This window comes from Castor canadensis, chromosome 9 (genome assembly GCF_047511655.1).
Source record: "Castor canadensis chromosome 9, mCasCan1.hap1v2, whole genome shotgun sequence".
NCBI classification, from domain to species: Eukaryota; Metazoa; Chordata; class Mammalia; order Rodentia; family Castoridae; genus Castor; species Castor canadensis.
Genome location: NC_133394.1, coordinates 108,419,843 through 108,436,432, shown reverse-complemented (window position 1 = coordinate 108,436,432; position 16,590 = coordinate 108,419,843).

The following is a 16,590-nucleotide window of genomic DNA, read 5'->3' as shown; positions in this document are numbered from 1 at the left end:
CATCCCTGATTTCCTCTTCCTTGAATCTATTTTATTGCCTGAATCTTCTTTTGTTAAAAAACCTTACTAAATGTGAGTGGTTTTTAAATTTCAGAATTATTTCTATCGATTTCTAGAAAAATTAGATTAAGAGATAGACATATCAGAGTATCTTTAATAAGAGTAAATTGACACACTCAGCTTAACATTCCAGAAATTATGCCCAAACCAACCATAGACCTGGTGAGTAAGGCCTATTCTGCCTGTTTCTTACATTGAGAGTTGTTACCAAAGATGGTAATTCCAGGACTGCAGCACTACTGAAAGGATTCTCATCTGTAAGCATATGTGCTCTCTGCATCTTGGGTTGCTTCAAGTACTTCCATCTGAAAATAAAATTCTCTATTGTTTACTTTTCTCACATCATGTGGGTAAGGTTTTTCCATTTGATTTGTAAACTCTAAACTGCAAAACAATTTTTTTGGTGTGTGTAGGGGAAAGGGATTGGTTATTTCTTGTACATAGTAGAAATTGGAGTCAGTTTGGAAGAAGTCCCAGGTTATTTTACCTGACATATCTTCAATGAACATTCTATTTGAAACTATCAAAATAAAATATTATGTATACAGCATAAGTTTGAGAAATGATGGGTTAATCTATAATAGCAAAGTTGACACCAGAAAAATCCTAATCAAATCATTGAAACACGGAGAAACACATAATACAAAGACTAAACTGATGAAGAAGTTGATAGATATGAAGAAACAGAACAGGAAGGAACCAGCATAATTATTCCTTTAACTGTTCCGGAGGAAGAGACAAAAACTAAACTAACAGCATAAATATTTATAGTATAAAGAAAGACTTCCTGGTATTTTGAATCATGAGAGATTGCTATTTGAAAGTGCTGACATTATCAAAAACACGCACAGATTGTAACATTTTAGAACCTTAATAATTATGAAAGTATCCCAGAAGTCTTCATACTAAAAAGTAGAAAATATATTTTTTTAACAAAAGTAAAAAATGAATTTGTTTCATATTTCTCTGAAATATGAAATGCCTTGACTTATGAAATCTATAGCTACAGTTTTGAGGAAAAAAATCTTCAAGAATTTTTAAAGTGGACTATTTACTTTTCATTTTTAATTCATCTGGAAGTTATTCACAGAGAAGCAATTGCTTGATAAATTTACCATCTGCACAACTGTTAAAAAGTATATTGTTTGCTATTAACTCAACTATGAAATTAATATAGTTATACGGCATGATCGAGAAGGAAGGAAATCATTGTGCATAAACATTAATGGGGTATTTTTCACTTACATTGGCATTTGATGAGACCTAAATGAGATTGAGTCAGTCATTCAAAGATCTGAGGAAGTGGCAGCTTAGTGCATGAGCACAGAGAACTGATATCAGAGATTCTGGCAGGGGCTTAGACCTGCCTGGGAGGGCATGCAGGCCAGAATAGGATGAAGAATTTTTAATCTTTGCAATTGAAAGACACTGAAGGATTTTGAGTAAAGAAGTTACTTCTTACAATTTACATTTTGGAAAGATTCCTGGAACTAAAGGGGGAAAGCTGAATTTCTGGGATAGCAGTAGAAATAGGAAAGCCAGACAGGGCCTATTATGAGTTTAAGTGAGACATGGTTGTGGCTTAGACCAGGGAGACGGTAGTAAAGCTGAAGAGAGCTGGAAGAATGTGGAATATGTTTTAGAGAAATCTGATCAAATATGATGTGGATTGCATGTCAAGAGTAAAAATAGAGAAAATAAGTATGAACACTTGAATTCTGGCTTTAACAAGTAGATGAATGACTATGCCTCTACTAGAAAAGGGGGATATCTTGGGAAAAAGTACTTTTATGGATTGAGAAGGAAAAGAGATTGTTTTTTCTTAAATTTCTTAAATCCTTATTGGATGTGAACCAGCAGACAGTTGGATATGTCTTAGACATTGGAAAGGTAGCTAATGCTTTCCTTTAGTGCATGGACAGGGGTTATCACCCAAGGAACCAGATCAAAGGAAAAAATGCACATTCCATTCATAGCCTACAGGTCTAATTTAAGGGATTGGATGTTGGACAGTGCTCTGGATACTACCTGAATTATCTGAGATACTTTGAGTAAGCACATGATAAAGGAATGCATTTCACAGAAGAGCTGATTGTTAAACCAGAGAATTTTGTTTTGCAGTTAGACCCATTTTTTTTCTTTTAAGCTAGTACAATTTCAGATACAGATGTGTATTGTTAAGTAAAATAAATACTGTAAGGGTTTCAATGTGAAACGTAAAATATTCCAGAAATTAATCTTGAAGAAATATCAGACAACTATAATTACTCATTTAATGCATTATATTGTATCTGGAAAAAAGATAGGCAGGAAGCCCAGGTTTACATTAAAACTAAAAATTATACAAAACCTTTATCAGTTAATACAAATTTTCTGAAATTCTAAATTGTTTTTATTTTTCTATAATGAAAATTTATTACTTTTGTTAAAAAATAATTACGTGAAAATATTTAAATTTTTTTGACTCCTACAAGAATTTAAATTCTCGTTATAATTTTGGCAATAGAATTTGCTGTTTAAATCTGCATTCCGTAATCTCCTTAAATGAGGTATGTGAATAGAATGCAGCTATTAGGCACAGTGATATTCATCACAACGCTATGTGCAATGGAGAAATTAGAGACAATTAAATGTATAAACAGAGGAAACTTTAATGAAAAAATACCACTCAACGATAGACAATCATGGAATGTTGAAAATTAAGCTTGTTAGATATTTCATGAACAAGGTGGATGTTTTTACTATAGTTGGCAATGAAGTAAACCACTATAAAAATTATATTTTCAGTAAAATAAAAATGGTTTAAAATGACCAACTTATTGCTTTTTCATAAATGCAAAGCTTTCCTTTGAACAAGCATATTTTTTATATTTATCTAATTCTCCCTTGGCAAGCAGTAAATTTGAGAAACAAAATGTAGCAAAATAACGTTATTGAAAACATGTATCTCTTTAGTTATTAGATTAATTTTCTAGACTGAATATTAGAATAATTTTATTATGAAAATAATGGGGGAAGGAGAATGAAGGAGAGCAGTGGAGGGGATGAATCCAAGTATGATATATTTACATATTACAAGAACTTTGTAAATCCCCCACTCAGCACAACAATAAAAGATAATGTTTCTCCATAAAAAAAGGAAATAATGCGCAACCAGTTTTTATTATGTGGCTTTGAACTTATATACTTTAATATTTGTAGAATAATATTTCCACTAAACACAATTATTGATTTAGATAGATTGTCAGATCATGAAAAGTGTTTCATATTTAATCTTCACTGTATTTGAATATAGCAAAAATGATTAATAAACTATTTGATGGTCTGGTGGAGTGGCTTAAGTGGTAGAGCACCTGCCTAGCAGGTACTCTAGTACCTGCTAGTACTGAGTTCAAACCTCAGTACTACCACCAAAAAAAAATATATGTATCTGTATACATATATATATATTTGGTGAGTTGTTATGTTATTCTAGCAGTATTTGCACTGTGTAGCAAACTAATATGAATATATTATTTAAGGACTTAAAATTGCTTAATATTTCAAGAGAAAATTAGGTGAATTTATACTTGATGCCAGGTGCAAGTTTGATGTTTCTAATTAAAACATTTAATGAGCAAAAGAAGATCTCTAAGAACTTGTTTAAATAGAAACTGAAGAGAAAGAAATATTTTCCTTTTAGAATTTGTACTGTACAAGCAACATCCATTCTTTTGGTATATTTGGAAGGTTTCCTATATGACACTTTCTAACCTATAATGTTTATGGATATAGCTCAATCATTCATCCATTTGAAAACAACATACAGTATGACTTCCTAGACTTCAGCTGTCGAGTTCAATGGTTTGAATATGTAATTAGTCAGGCATGGTATCTGCTCTGCTCTGTGGGATTTTGTAGAATCTATATTATTTTGTCAAGAACTCAGTTGAAGTATAAACATATTATATACTATATACGTATATATAGATGCAAGAATTTATTCTTTGAATGAGTGAATCCCATCATTTTCTAATTACTAATGCATAGAGTACACAAAACTTACTTATACAGCTAGGCAAAATTATAAAATATTCAAATATGTCAACCCAACCCCTCAGTTGTAATGTTTAAAAGATTCATGTTCACGGACTATGTCCTACTCAACTACCTTTCTGCTCCCAGAGAAAACCATTTTTTTATGACTGTCAGGATTAACTAAACATTGATGTACACATATAAATGTCAACCTTATCATCCCTACAAGCACATCACATTCTTTTTAATATTCTGGGTCTTTTCCCAGTGTAGGTCTCTATCATCAAACATGTGTTACAGCAGAGTCATACTGTTAGCTAAGACTAATTGACCTACTTGGATTAAAAATATATAGCTGGATAATTTTGTATTTCTATTATTTTTTCTTAAAGGATAAGCTAATTAATGATCCATTATATTTTGTATGCCACTTTTCTAGGTACTAAGGATTAGTTTTGGAAGTAAGAAACAATTGAAATACAGAGGAATATTAGGAGCAATAATTAAGCTATTATTTTGTTACAGACCATATTAGCAGTAACATCACTGAAGGAATTCAATATCTTCTAATTTCCAAATATTCAATTATGTGCATAAGATTCATGTCTTACTATGTTTTGCTCATAATTTGATACAAAACTCTTTTTTTAGACAGTAAAGGCTCACCATTTTCATATTTTGCCCATTATATATTTAAAACAATCCTCACCAGAAACCTGAAACATATGCCCAATCATCTTTACAATTTCGAGGAACTTTTAATAAAATAATAGAAAACTAAAAGTGATGTCTTTATATATAATGGGTAAGATGAATAAAACTTGATAAACATTCTTTGTCACTTACTGCATGAGAATAAACATTACCTGAGAATTGGCTTGGAATAGAAAATCACAAGATTTACCCAGAATATGCATTTTAAAAGACAACTATGTAAACATGCTAATAGTATAATAAATTTTTAAGAAGCACTGCTCTATAGAATTTTGTGGGTCTTGAAACTGAATGAGATAAGGTTAAGTGAGAGATAAGGGGCTGAAAGGAGTGTAGGTTAAAAAGGAGACACACTTCAGAGGTCAATATAGCAGTGGAGGAAGGATGGACTCAAATGGAGAACAGGTGTGCTGTTTTGATTCTCTTGTTTGCTCTCCTTTAGGATAACCAAAGATCCCTAAAACATTCCAAGATGTTCATGATATGCTCCTCTAAAGTAAGCAAACAGAAAAACTTTCTGGTGCAGCAAGTTATGTGGTCTATATGGCATCTTTACTAAACCACTTGAATATTTTAAGTTATTTTTTTAAATTTTATTAAGTATAACATTTTTAGCTAAACATTCACAATGAGTGGAATACAAAAGCAATAAACATCTGAGAATTACCCTTTTATAACACTTGGAAGAACATTCTATTAAGAATATTCTTAACATCTCAAAGTAGAATCATTGATTCCTCATTGTGTTATTCTAGAAATTCATTTACACCTTGAGGATTATATACCTGTGTCCTCAGGTGACAAGTTTCTTAAAAACAGAAGCCAGATTTCCCTGTATCAGTAGTTTAAAGCCCAATTTGTACATTTCAGGTGCTCTGTATCTGATAGTGAAGATCTGATTGGCTAAATAACAGATGGAATAACTGAGTTAACATAAAAATTAAGAGATTTCCTTTGTCATTAGTGTATCACAAGGAAAGAAGGGAGAACTGTGTACTCTGCAATTGGGTGGAGAGGGTCACTAATCTAAAGGTGCCCATCCCTTGATTTTTCAAGTGGCAGATGCTGCATTCGCTCAGCAGGTAATGCCAGTTACTCTATTATGGAAAGCCCCATGGATGGCCACTTAAAGATAACTACCACTTCAGGGGAATTTCATATTTGCAGAAATAGCAGGGTACAGAACTGATCACAATCCTTATTTATGTTCCACATGTCTGCACACATACCAGATTTTTGGAGGAATTATATTGAATCCTGTCTGTGTCCCCTCTGACACAGCTGGGGTCATTAAAGAGGGCAAATGCACATTATAGAGTTGCAGGAGTTCATCTGAAAACAGATAAAAGAGAGAAGCAGGATAATGTAAGTAAAATCATAAAATGGATTTTATGTATCATTAATTCTGAAAACTGATTTTATTGCTATGGAAAATTATTATGGCAGTGTGCTACAAAATACTTAACCTAATTTAAATTTCAGAGCACAATTTTTGTCAAATCACTAGAAGCAATATTTTTAATCAATGGTGTGGATATAATTTGGATTTCAGATGCACCAAGAGAGAAAGAAGAAGAAGAAAAGTTTCCTAAGGTAAGCATTTTGTAATTTACAGTTGTGCTTTAACTGTTGTTACAAGCAGCAAAACTGAAGAGTGAATTTCTACTGCTACATAGAAAACCCACAAAAGATCAAAGTCTAAACTATTTCCTTGATGGCATATTTCAATTAATATTTTTATAAAGTCATTATAAGATCAGGAACTACTTTATTACCACAGAGCGTAATAATTTTGCTGAGGAGACTCAGATGATGTTTAAAAGTTCTCTTAGAATATCTAGCAAATATTATGTTACAAATGAGAACTGTAAAATTGCTCTCAACGTATCTAACCAACAACTTAACCTAAATGTGTTATAATGATTATTGAAAGTTTAAACTAGAAAAACAGACTTCACAGTTTTCTAAAGTTCATTTTTTTTATTTAGTGTATATTTGTGTTGAGACATCACACTTATCAAAAGATTTGACTGCATGAAATATTGGTGACATAAATATTAGTCTATTATACAGATGGGAATGAAAATCTCTACTTTCCCATTTGCTCACTCTAAAATTTTGGTTGACATGAGAAAAAGCAATGTCTGTATCAGTTGGTTCAATTTATGCTATGAATTACAGGCAGCACTCACTGAACACTGGCTGCATTTCCTTATTTTATTTCTTCCTAGAAAAATTGTCCATGATGCCAGCAAATAAAGCTATCCACTGCACTTAACCTAAAACCTGGATGAAGTCAGTGACTGTCAAAGTCTAATGGGAACTAGAAGTACATATGCATCCTCTGGACATTGTTGAGGAATTCAAACATTTTTGTAAATGATGTGCATGTGTTGATAGGAAGAAAAGTTGATAGGAAAGTGAGTTAACTGCTCATTCAAGGAAGATCAGAGGTTTTAAAATTAATAGGTGAAATTCTGCTTTTTAATTATATGAATGTTATCCTGATGATGTAAAGATGCACATAAATGAAAGCAGAAGCCACCCAACTCATTCTAGATGCTAAGATAATTTAGCTTTGACTTAAAATGTTCTTCAGTTTTATTTGACCAAAAAAAAGTTATACACATATCACCTATTTTTGCCAGGTGTTTTTGACAACCCATTTTTCTACTGATATGCCTTTACTTTAAGGCATGCTGAAGTAGGTGAGAAAATTTAAGTCCACTCATATAAATGCGCTGTGACATACTGAGAACAGCTGGGCATTTGTAAAATAATATTAGGAACTAATTTCCTACATGGTAAAGACAAAGAACAAGTTAACCTGAGTCTCATGGGTGAAAACTAATCATCCTCTAAAGAAGTGAATATGATGATCCTCTTAACAAACCTGCTCTTCAATAGTAACTGAATCAGGTAACTTCTAAATAGAACAAGAGAGCTGCATTTTTTTTCACAAAGGAAGTTGAAAATGTACCATGTGTCACATAGAGCTATGGATTCCTTTTCAGGAACTCTAGTATGTCATCTTCAATGGGGAGGAAAGATTATCAGGACATTACACCAGCTCCTGATGATTTTATCTTCTTCTTAGCAGACCATTTTACCAAACAAGAGCAGCAAAAGTTTCAGGCAACAATTGCAGATAGAGAGGATGATACTTGGACAAATACCCCATATTTAGGTGATACTATTTGAAATACCATAATTTTATCTTCAAAATATCAGAGGTTATAGAGGGAATGCATTTGAGTTTCTTCTGAATGTGGTAGAACTCTATGGCTTATACAAAAATAACTCTTTTTTAACTATAATGGATTGCTATACTCATATTTGTCCCAAAATAACATGTGTAGTTATTATTTTAGTCATATAAGCTATTTCTACATGAATTCATCTGAGTGGATCATTTAGATAATTTTAGTACACACTTAGTGAATACCTATCTTATCCTAAATAATGAGACACCAGGAGTTTTCTGGATTATTAATAATTTACAAATTAGGTAAAAATAAAGCATGTAATTTCATCATCACAATTCAGTAAACTTTTATTTTTAGCAAATTTAAAGGCAACAAAGGATTAGGTCACACAGGAAGTAAAAGAGGCAGAAAATGCAGCCATCATTTCTCCTGCCAAGCCAAATTTTCTTTCTATTACTGTAGTTCCCTCCTCCCAATGACTGAAAAAGTAGATTGAGTCTTTCTAATTCACAAGTGTGCTACCATGTGTATAAAGGTTGAGATAATAGAGTAACTAATGCTTATAGTATAATAATGACCTGTGACAAATTGATTCCAAAAATAAGTATGCTGCTTCTATATATGGAGCAACCAGAGAGCATGGACCTCGATGGATAGCAGGACACTGAATAGAGCATTATAAGAACAGGAAGAAGGGAAGTGTGAATAACATAGAGACAAGAAAAGGCAGAGCATTCATATGATAAGCTGTAAAAATGAGCAGGGTCACACAGCATCAGAACAGGAAGGGAATGCCAAGAATTTTAGTCCTCATCATTAAGAGACTAGGAATCCTCAAAAATACTTTAAGTATAGATGGAGCATAAACAAACTTCAATTAAAAAAAATAGTCTACAATATGAAGAACTGATGGAGATGGGATTGTTTAAGAATGGATATAAAATGGTAGACTGGAGTATCTAATGTATCCACTTATAGTATATGATGTGATGATGGTGATGAGGAGGAGGATTATACCTTAATCAAACCAGTATGGAGCTGTCTCTGAAGTAGCAGCAAGGTAACCAAACCAAAGTGATAAACAAACCAAAGTGGTCATCCAAGTAATTGAGGAAGAAATCTGTTTGTCTCTATCATTCCATAAACTGCATAACTGGGTCATAGTAGTTAACGGCTATCCACAATTTGTTATGAATTATAAACCAAAAGATGTATAACCTATTGACCACAGTAATTTTTATGTTTTAATGTAAATGGGTGTTTTAACTAGCATATGAGAGAATTCTCAGGAAGAAAAAATAAGGGATTGCCAAATTAAATTGAATCATTTAGTAATATTCACTAATTAGAGTAAATATGACTAAAAACTTTTTCTGTTGACTTGAATGGAAGTTACTGATTCAATTGTATTACCAAAGAACTTATGTGGTTTTATACATAGTAAAAAATTTTGTTAACCATAAATGTTTGCTTACTATGGCTTTTATAGTCATGAATAGATTGCTGATGAACATTTTGAAATAGTTATACTGAATCATTTCTGTCAAAAGTCAAATTCTACCTTTCTGATGAAGCTTACTTTAATTTCAATATGGTAATCTTCTTTCCTAAGGACCTGATAAGTTTTACTACTTGAGACTCCTTATTTTTAAGAACAAAATTGGTATTGTGTAGTGAGCATCTCTTTGGTAGTGTCAGAAAGGTACCACTCAGATGTCTGCACCTTTGGCTGATAAGGATCCATCTGCCATTGCTCTGGATTCCCACCATATTCACATCCAAGTAATGACTTGAGTGGCCTAGAGGTATCCAGCCAGTAAATGAGTAGTCTTGGGGTACTTATGGGATCCTGTTCCTTGAGATGTGGGACTTACCTGATGTTAGGGTTTGAATATGAGATGTCCCATATGAGTTCATGTTTTGAAATGTAGCACAAACTTTATAAGGTGAAGCCTAGCTAAGGAAAGTAGTTCACTAGGGTGTGCTTTTTTTATTTTATCATTTTTGCATTTACTCACATCTATATACATTATTTAGGCCACTCCCCACCCTGCTGGCTTCCAGGCATAACATGTTCCACCCTTTTTTCTCCAATTTTTTTGAAAACATAAGAGATAATAAGACAGACATAGCATTTTTGCTAGCTTGAGATAAAGATAGTTATACAGAGAGATTCCTAGCATTGCTTTCATGTACTTGTATTACAGCCCACATTGGTTCATTTCTACCAGAGCCCTTTACTATTTCCTAGTCTCCTTCCCATAGTGGCCTCTGCCAGTTTAAGATTACTATATTTGCTCTGATACAGTGAACACATCAACCACATTTAAGTTTTAGGTTTCCTTCCCTTTCCCTATTCCTTCTGTGTGTGTTCTCTCTTAGTGTGACCCATGTCCAACAATATTATTGCATTTGCTTTAGGTCTATCCACATATGAGGGAGAACATGCGAGTTTTGGTCTTCTGAGCCTGGCTATCATATTGCTATCTTAATTATATAGAAAAACTTAATATTAAGAAATAATATGTCCAAAAATATTACTAATGGAATTTATTCTCTAGGTAATATTAATTTTAATTTTACATTTGATACTTTCAATATTTTGTTCTATAATATTCTAAAATAATAAGAAAAAAATACAAATTATATTACACATAGTCTTTTCACTAATAGATGTAAATATGTGGATAATTATCACTTTGAAACCAATAAGATATACCCAAAATCTTTAAAAATGTTAGCTATTAAAAATGCATGTCCTGCAAAGGCACCAAAGCATATGATGAAGAAGACAGCCTTTTTAACAAATGTAGCTAGGACAACTGAATATCTGCTTACAGAAAACTGAAAATAGATCCATGTTTGTCACCCTGCACAAATATCAACTCAAAGTGGATTATGGATCTTAATATAAGACCTGAAACCTTGAAGCTAGTGCTGGAAAGAATAGGGAAAACACTGGCAGCAATAGACAGTGACTCCTCAGTAACACTCAAGTGGCTCAGCAACTAAGAGAAAGGATCAACAAATGAGACTACATAAAACTAAAAAGCTTCTGCACAACCAAAGAAATCATTTCTAAATTGAAGAGGCTGCCCACAAAATGGGAGAAAATCTTTGCCAGCTATATCCATCAAGGGACTGATAACCAGAATATACAGGAAGAACAAGAAACTAAATTCTCAAAAAAATCAATGACCCAATGAAGAAATGGGCAAATGAACTTAAGAGAGCCTTTTTAAATGAAGAAGTCTAACAGGCTAAAAAACAAATATGAAAAAATGCCCAGAGTCTCTGGTTATAAAGGAAATGCAAATCAAAATCACATTAAGATTCCATCTCAATCCTGTTAGAATAGCTACCATCAAGAACACGAACAACCACAAATGTTGGCCAAGATGTGGAGGCTAGGAACCCTTATACATGGCCGCTATGGAAAACAGTATGAAGGCTCCTTGAAAAACTAAAAATAGACCTGCCATACAATCCAGCAATATTATTCCTAGGGTTATATCCAAAAGAATGTGAATTAGCTTACAACAAAGACACCTGCATGCCCATTTTATTACAGCACTATTCATAATAGCTAAGCTATGGAAACAGCCAAGATGCCCCTCTACTGATGAAAGGATCAAGAAAATATGGTATTTATAGATAATGGAATTTTACTGAGCCACAAAGAAGAATGAAATTTTGTCATTCACAAGTACATGGATGGAACTGGAGAAAGTCGTCTTCAGTTGAGTTAGCCTGGCTCAGAAGGCCAAAAGTGACATGTTCTCTCTCATATGTGGAATATAGGCCTAAAATAAATGCAGCAATATTATGGAACCCTGATTTCACTAAAAGGAGGTCATAGCAGTGATAGGGCAAGGGAAGGAAACTAAGAACTTGAGTGTGGTTGATGTGCTATCTGTATAGGAATGAATATAAAAATTTTAAACTGGCTGGGGTCAACCTGGGAAGGGGACTAGGGTGGATTGATGAGGATTAGAAGAGATGAACCATTTGGGGATGCAATACATATATGTAGAGAAATATCATAAGGAGCCAAACACAAGTGGCTCATGCATGTAATCTTAGCTCCTCAAGAGGCAGAAATCAGAAGGATTGGTGTTCAAAGCCAGCCCAGGTAAGTAGTTCATGAAACCCTATCTTGAAAAAACCCATCACAAAAAAAGTACTGGTGGAGTAGCTCAAGGTATAGGTCCTGAGTTCAAAACTTCAGCACCACATAAAAAAAGAAAAGAAAGAAATATCACAAGGAAACTACCTGTGTAGCTATCTTTATCTCAAACAAGCAAAAACATAATGTTTTTTTCTTTTTCTTTTATCTTTTTTCTTCTACAGAATCAGATCTCAGGAGGATGGAATAGATCCTGGTGGGGGAAGCTTTGTGTTGGCTCCATTGGGAGGGGGGAGGTGACAGGGAAAGAAGGTGGAAAGATGACTATAGTGTAAGAAATATGCACACATGTATGTTAACACAAAAAACATAGCTGTTTAAACCACTGTAGGAATCAGGGGAAGTGGGGCTGAAGGAGAGATGGACGTGGTGGTGGGGGTCAATTCAATATATTTGATATATTTCATACATTTTAAGAACCTTTTTAAATGCCACAATGTACCCCCATGAAGCACAATAATAAAGGGAAAAATGCATATCTTCATAATTACTGATAATTTTTTAAAAATCAGATTATGTAAGTGACAATAACAAAATAATAAAAGAAATTCCAAGATCACAAAAGGAAAAGTAGTGGTAAAGAATATCAACTGAGAGGCAAGAAAAAAATAAAAAGTCCCAAACCTTGTTTGGGAAGCTTTTAAAATTATTAAACACACTTAAGACATCACTCTGAAAAGCCTACTTACTATGTAATTCCAACTGCATGTCATTATGGAAAGGACAAAATTATGGAGACCAAAATGTTCAATGCCTAGCAAGGGCTGGGATGTGGGAGGGGTAGGAATGTATAGGCAGAGTAAAGGGCATATTTGTTCTGTTCTATAGTTTATATAGAAAATACTCTGTATAATACTGTCATGGTCAATACATGTTATTATAGCTTTGATAATACCCAAAGAACTGCAAAATACAAAGGACAAATCCTAATGTAAACCACAGACTTTGTTATTAGTAATGCATCAATATTAGTCATCAATTATAGCAAATGTATCACATTTTCTTCAGTTTCTATTCAATTTTACTGCAAACCTAAAATTGCTGTAGAAATATAATGTATTGATATCAAGCTTAATAGTTTCTCTAGGTCTGTATAAAAAATGACAGCATCATTTCTTTTTTCATTTATTACATTATCAATATCTGCACCAATGAAAACCCAATGCTGAAAGTTATAGACAATGTATATACAGATTTTTCTACTGACTTTTGAATGGACAATATGGGACACTGCTAGAGCGGCTCAAGTGGCAGAACACCTGAATAGCAAGCATAATGACCTCTGTTTTACCACCAGTACTGCCAAAAAATGTAATAATAATAATAATATAAGCATACATTTCAAGCACCTTAAAAGTATCCTTGACATGCCAATATAAATTTATATTATTATCATGATATCAAGAAAAATATAGTTATCATTTTAATAGGCATAATATTGGATAATAATAATAAAATTAATCAAGTGGTTAATATTCATTGTTTTGCTTAAAACATTATGGTAACCTTATTGGTTCAATGATTAAATACTTTGATTGCTATAACCTGGGAGAATGTTGTAACTATTAAACAGACGCAATATGAGAAATGTTCACAGTATAATGTTAAATTATAAAGTAACATCAAAATTTCATATTGCAATAGCATGAAAATTCTGAAATGCAAATAAATCTGGAAAAAAATGTAAAAAAAATGGAAACTTTTTAGAGAGGTACTGGAAACATAAATTCATTTGTTTGTTTGCTTGTTTGTTTTATTTCCATGACAGGTACAATGTTCTCTGTGCACTAAATATAATATGATAATATATTTCATACTATTTGTTGCATTAAAAGCACATTCTAAAATTTGTAAATCTACTCTGCACATTTACTGCAATCATAAACTCAGTTTAAAGATGAAGAAGTGGAAAGAACAGACATTTCAAGTAACTTCTCCAATATAACACCTCTTACAAATGGCAGGACCATTGTCAATTAAATAATATGGTCAATAAATGCACCATGAATTCACTTTATGAAATTCACCCTGATATTCCAACTTAAGATCCTATTTTCATGATAATTTATGGTAAGAAAGTTTTTTCAGTGATGTTTTGAGATAGTAAATCTCTGGCCATTAAGACTTGTATTTTAATCTATTCTCTCATAATGAATGTTTTGCTTGTAAGGCATCTCATATCCAAATGGTATTGCCCACACTATCACTTGTAATATTGAAAGCAAATTTTCTGAGATAGATTACAAAATGTCACTTTCATGTGGATTAAAAATAGTTAAATCCTGAGGCTCAGGAGGGTGAAACCCTTTCCATGTTGATACCTCCAGCAGTAGTAATATGGATCCAGAATTTTCCCCTCAATGTCCATGCATGCTGTTCTGCCTTACTTAGGTATCTCTTGGGTTTACCTTGAACTCTGTATACTCTGTTGTATTTCCTTATCTATACAAGACCATTTTTAATTTCTCTGGAGAATTAAGGTTTCTGAATCCTGCTCTACGAAGGATTCAGGTGGGAGATGAACATGAGTGTAGGAGCGTAAGAAGCTTATTTTTATCTCTCATCATGTCAAATTTCATGTAATTCAGGAGTAAGAAGTGGACAAAAAGTTACTCTTAAATTCAAGGATGAATATAATTTTTACTTTCTCTTTCAAGCTCTATTAGAAAGTTTTCCAATGTGTCCTTTCTTCTATTCAAATTACTTATTAGAACAACTTACCTTTTTCATTGCCCAGTATAAATGAGGTTCTATTTTCAGCAGTGTTCTATTTTCCCAGTGGTATCCACAATCAAGTTGCTGAAAAGATAAAATGAAGTCACGTAGCTATGCTGAGCCAACTTATCAGTTTTCTTCAAAATAAGCAGTGGGTTTATAGGGCTGGTAGGGTACCACAAGGGGTAGAATGTCTTCTTAGCAAATGTGAGGCAGTGACACTCTTGTAATCAGTGTTGGTTTTATACTGGAACAATAGAAATCAGATACAGCCTTTTGGTTAATTCTATTCTAGATAACAAATGTGATTACTTGTCAGCTATATCAAGTTTCTTAAGATCACTGTGAAGGATTATCTTCTAAGTAACTGATTCATTAAACTGCATGATCTTAAATATTGGATTATTTTAGACAGCAATTTTAGAATATGTTAGAAAAATAAAGATAATAATTGGTGATTTTTTTAAAGTTGCGAGACTTAGCAGTGTATTCAGTGTTTCAGGTGCTCATTTAAGTAATGCAACATTTTAGTTCAAAATCAGTTACAGAATATCAGGAATAACTCAGCAAATAAAGATCCTGCAGTTTATAGTACATTAGCTTCATAGTAAATTAATCCATAATGATGTATTTTGAATGTTGTTGCAATATGCTCTATGGTTAACACTTTTCATGCATGATTCCTTTTGTGTTTTCCTGACCCTGGCAATTAGATAGTTTTTCAACAACAATTGACTAATAAGTGTCCTGAGGCAAAGAAAGAGTAAGAAGTTACTTCAAATAAATGATGGGACTGATATGAAAACTAGAAGCATGGATCCTAGTTTCTTTAAAACCTTTTTTTTTTTCCTCTCTCTTTTCTTTTTCTTGTGGTACTGAGGACTGATCCCAAGATGATTTATATGCTAGCAGGCACTCTACCACTGAACTATCACCCAGGTTTTTAGGTAGTCTGTGATGATTTCCATGGTGTTTGTTGTTATCTCCCCTTTTGCATTCCTGATTCTACTAATTTGGGTTTTTTTCTCTTCTCATTTTAGTTAGGTTTGCCAGGGGTCTGCTGATCTTGTTTATTTTTTTCAAAGAACCAACTTTTCGTTTCATAAATTCTTTGAAAGTTTCTTTGGTTTCTATTTCATTGATTTCAGCTCTTATTTTTATTATTTCTCTCCTTCGAGAAACTATATTCAAATAAATTCAAAAATCTTAAAGAAATGGACAGATTTCTAGATACATATGATTATCTAAAACTGAACCAAGAAGATATTAATCACCTGAAGAGGTCTATAACACAAAATGCAATTGAAGCAGCAATCAAGAGTCTCCCCAAAAGAAAAGTCCAGGACCTGAAGGATTCTCTGCTGAATTCTATCAGACCTTTAAAGAACAACTGATACCAACTCTCCTTAAAGTGCTCCATGAAATAGAAAGGGAAGGAAAACTGCCTAACACATTTTATGAAGCCAGTATTATTCTTATCCCAAAACCAGGCAAAAACACCTCCAAAAAGGAGAACTATAGGCAAATCTCCTTAATGAATATTCATGAAAAAATCCTCAATAAAATAATGGCAAACCAAATTCAACAACACATCAAAAAGGTCATTCACCACGACCAACTATGCTTCATCCCAGGATTGCAGAGGTGGCTCAACATATGAAGTCAATAAACATAATAAACCTCATTAAAAGA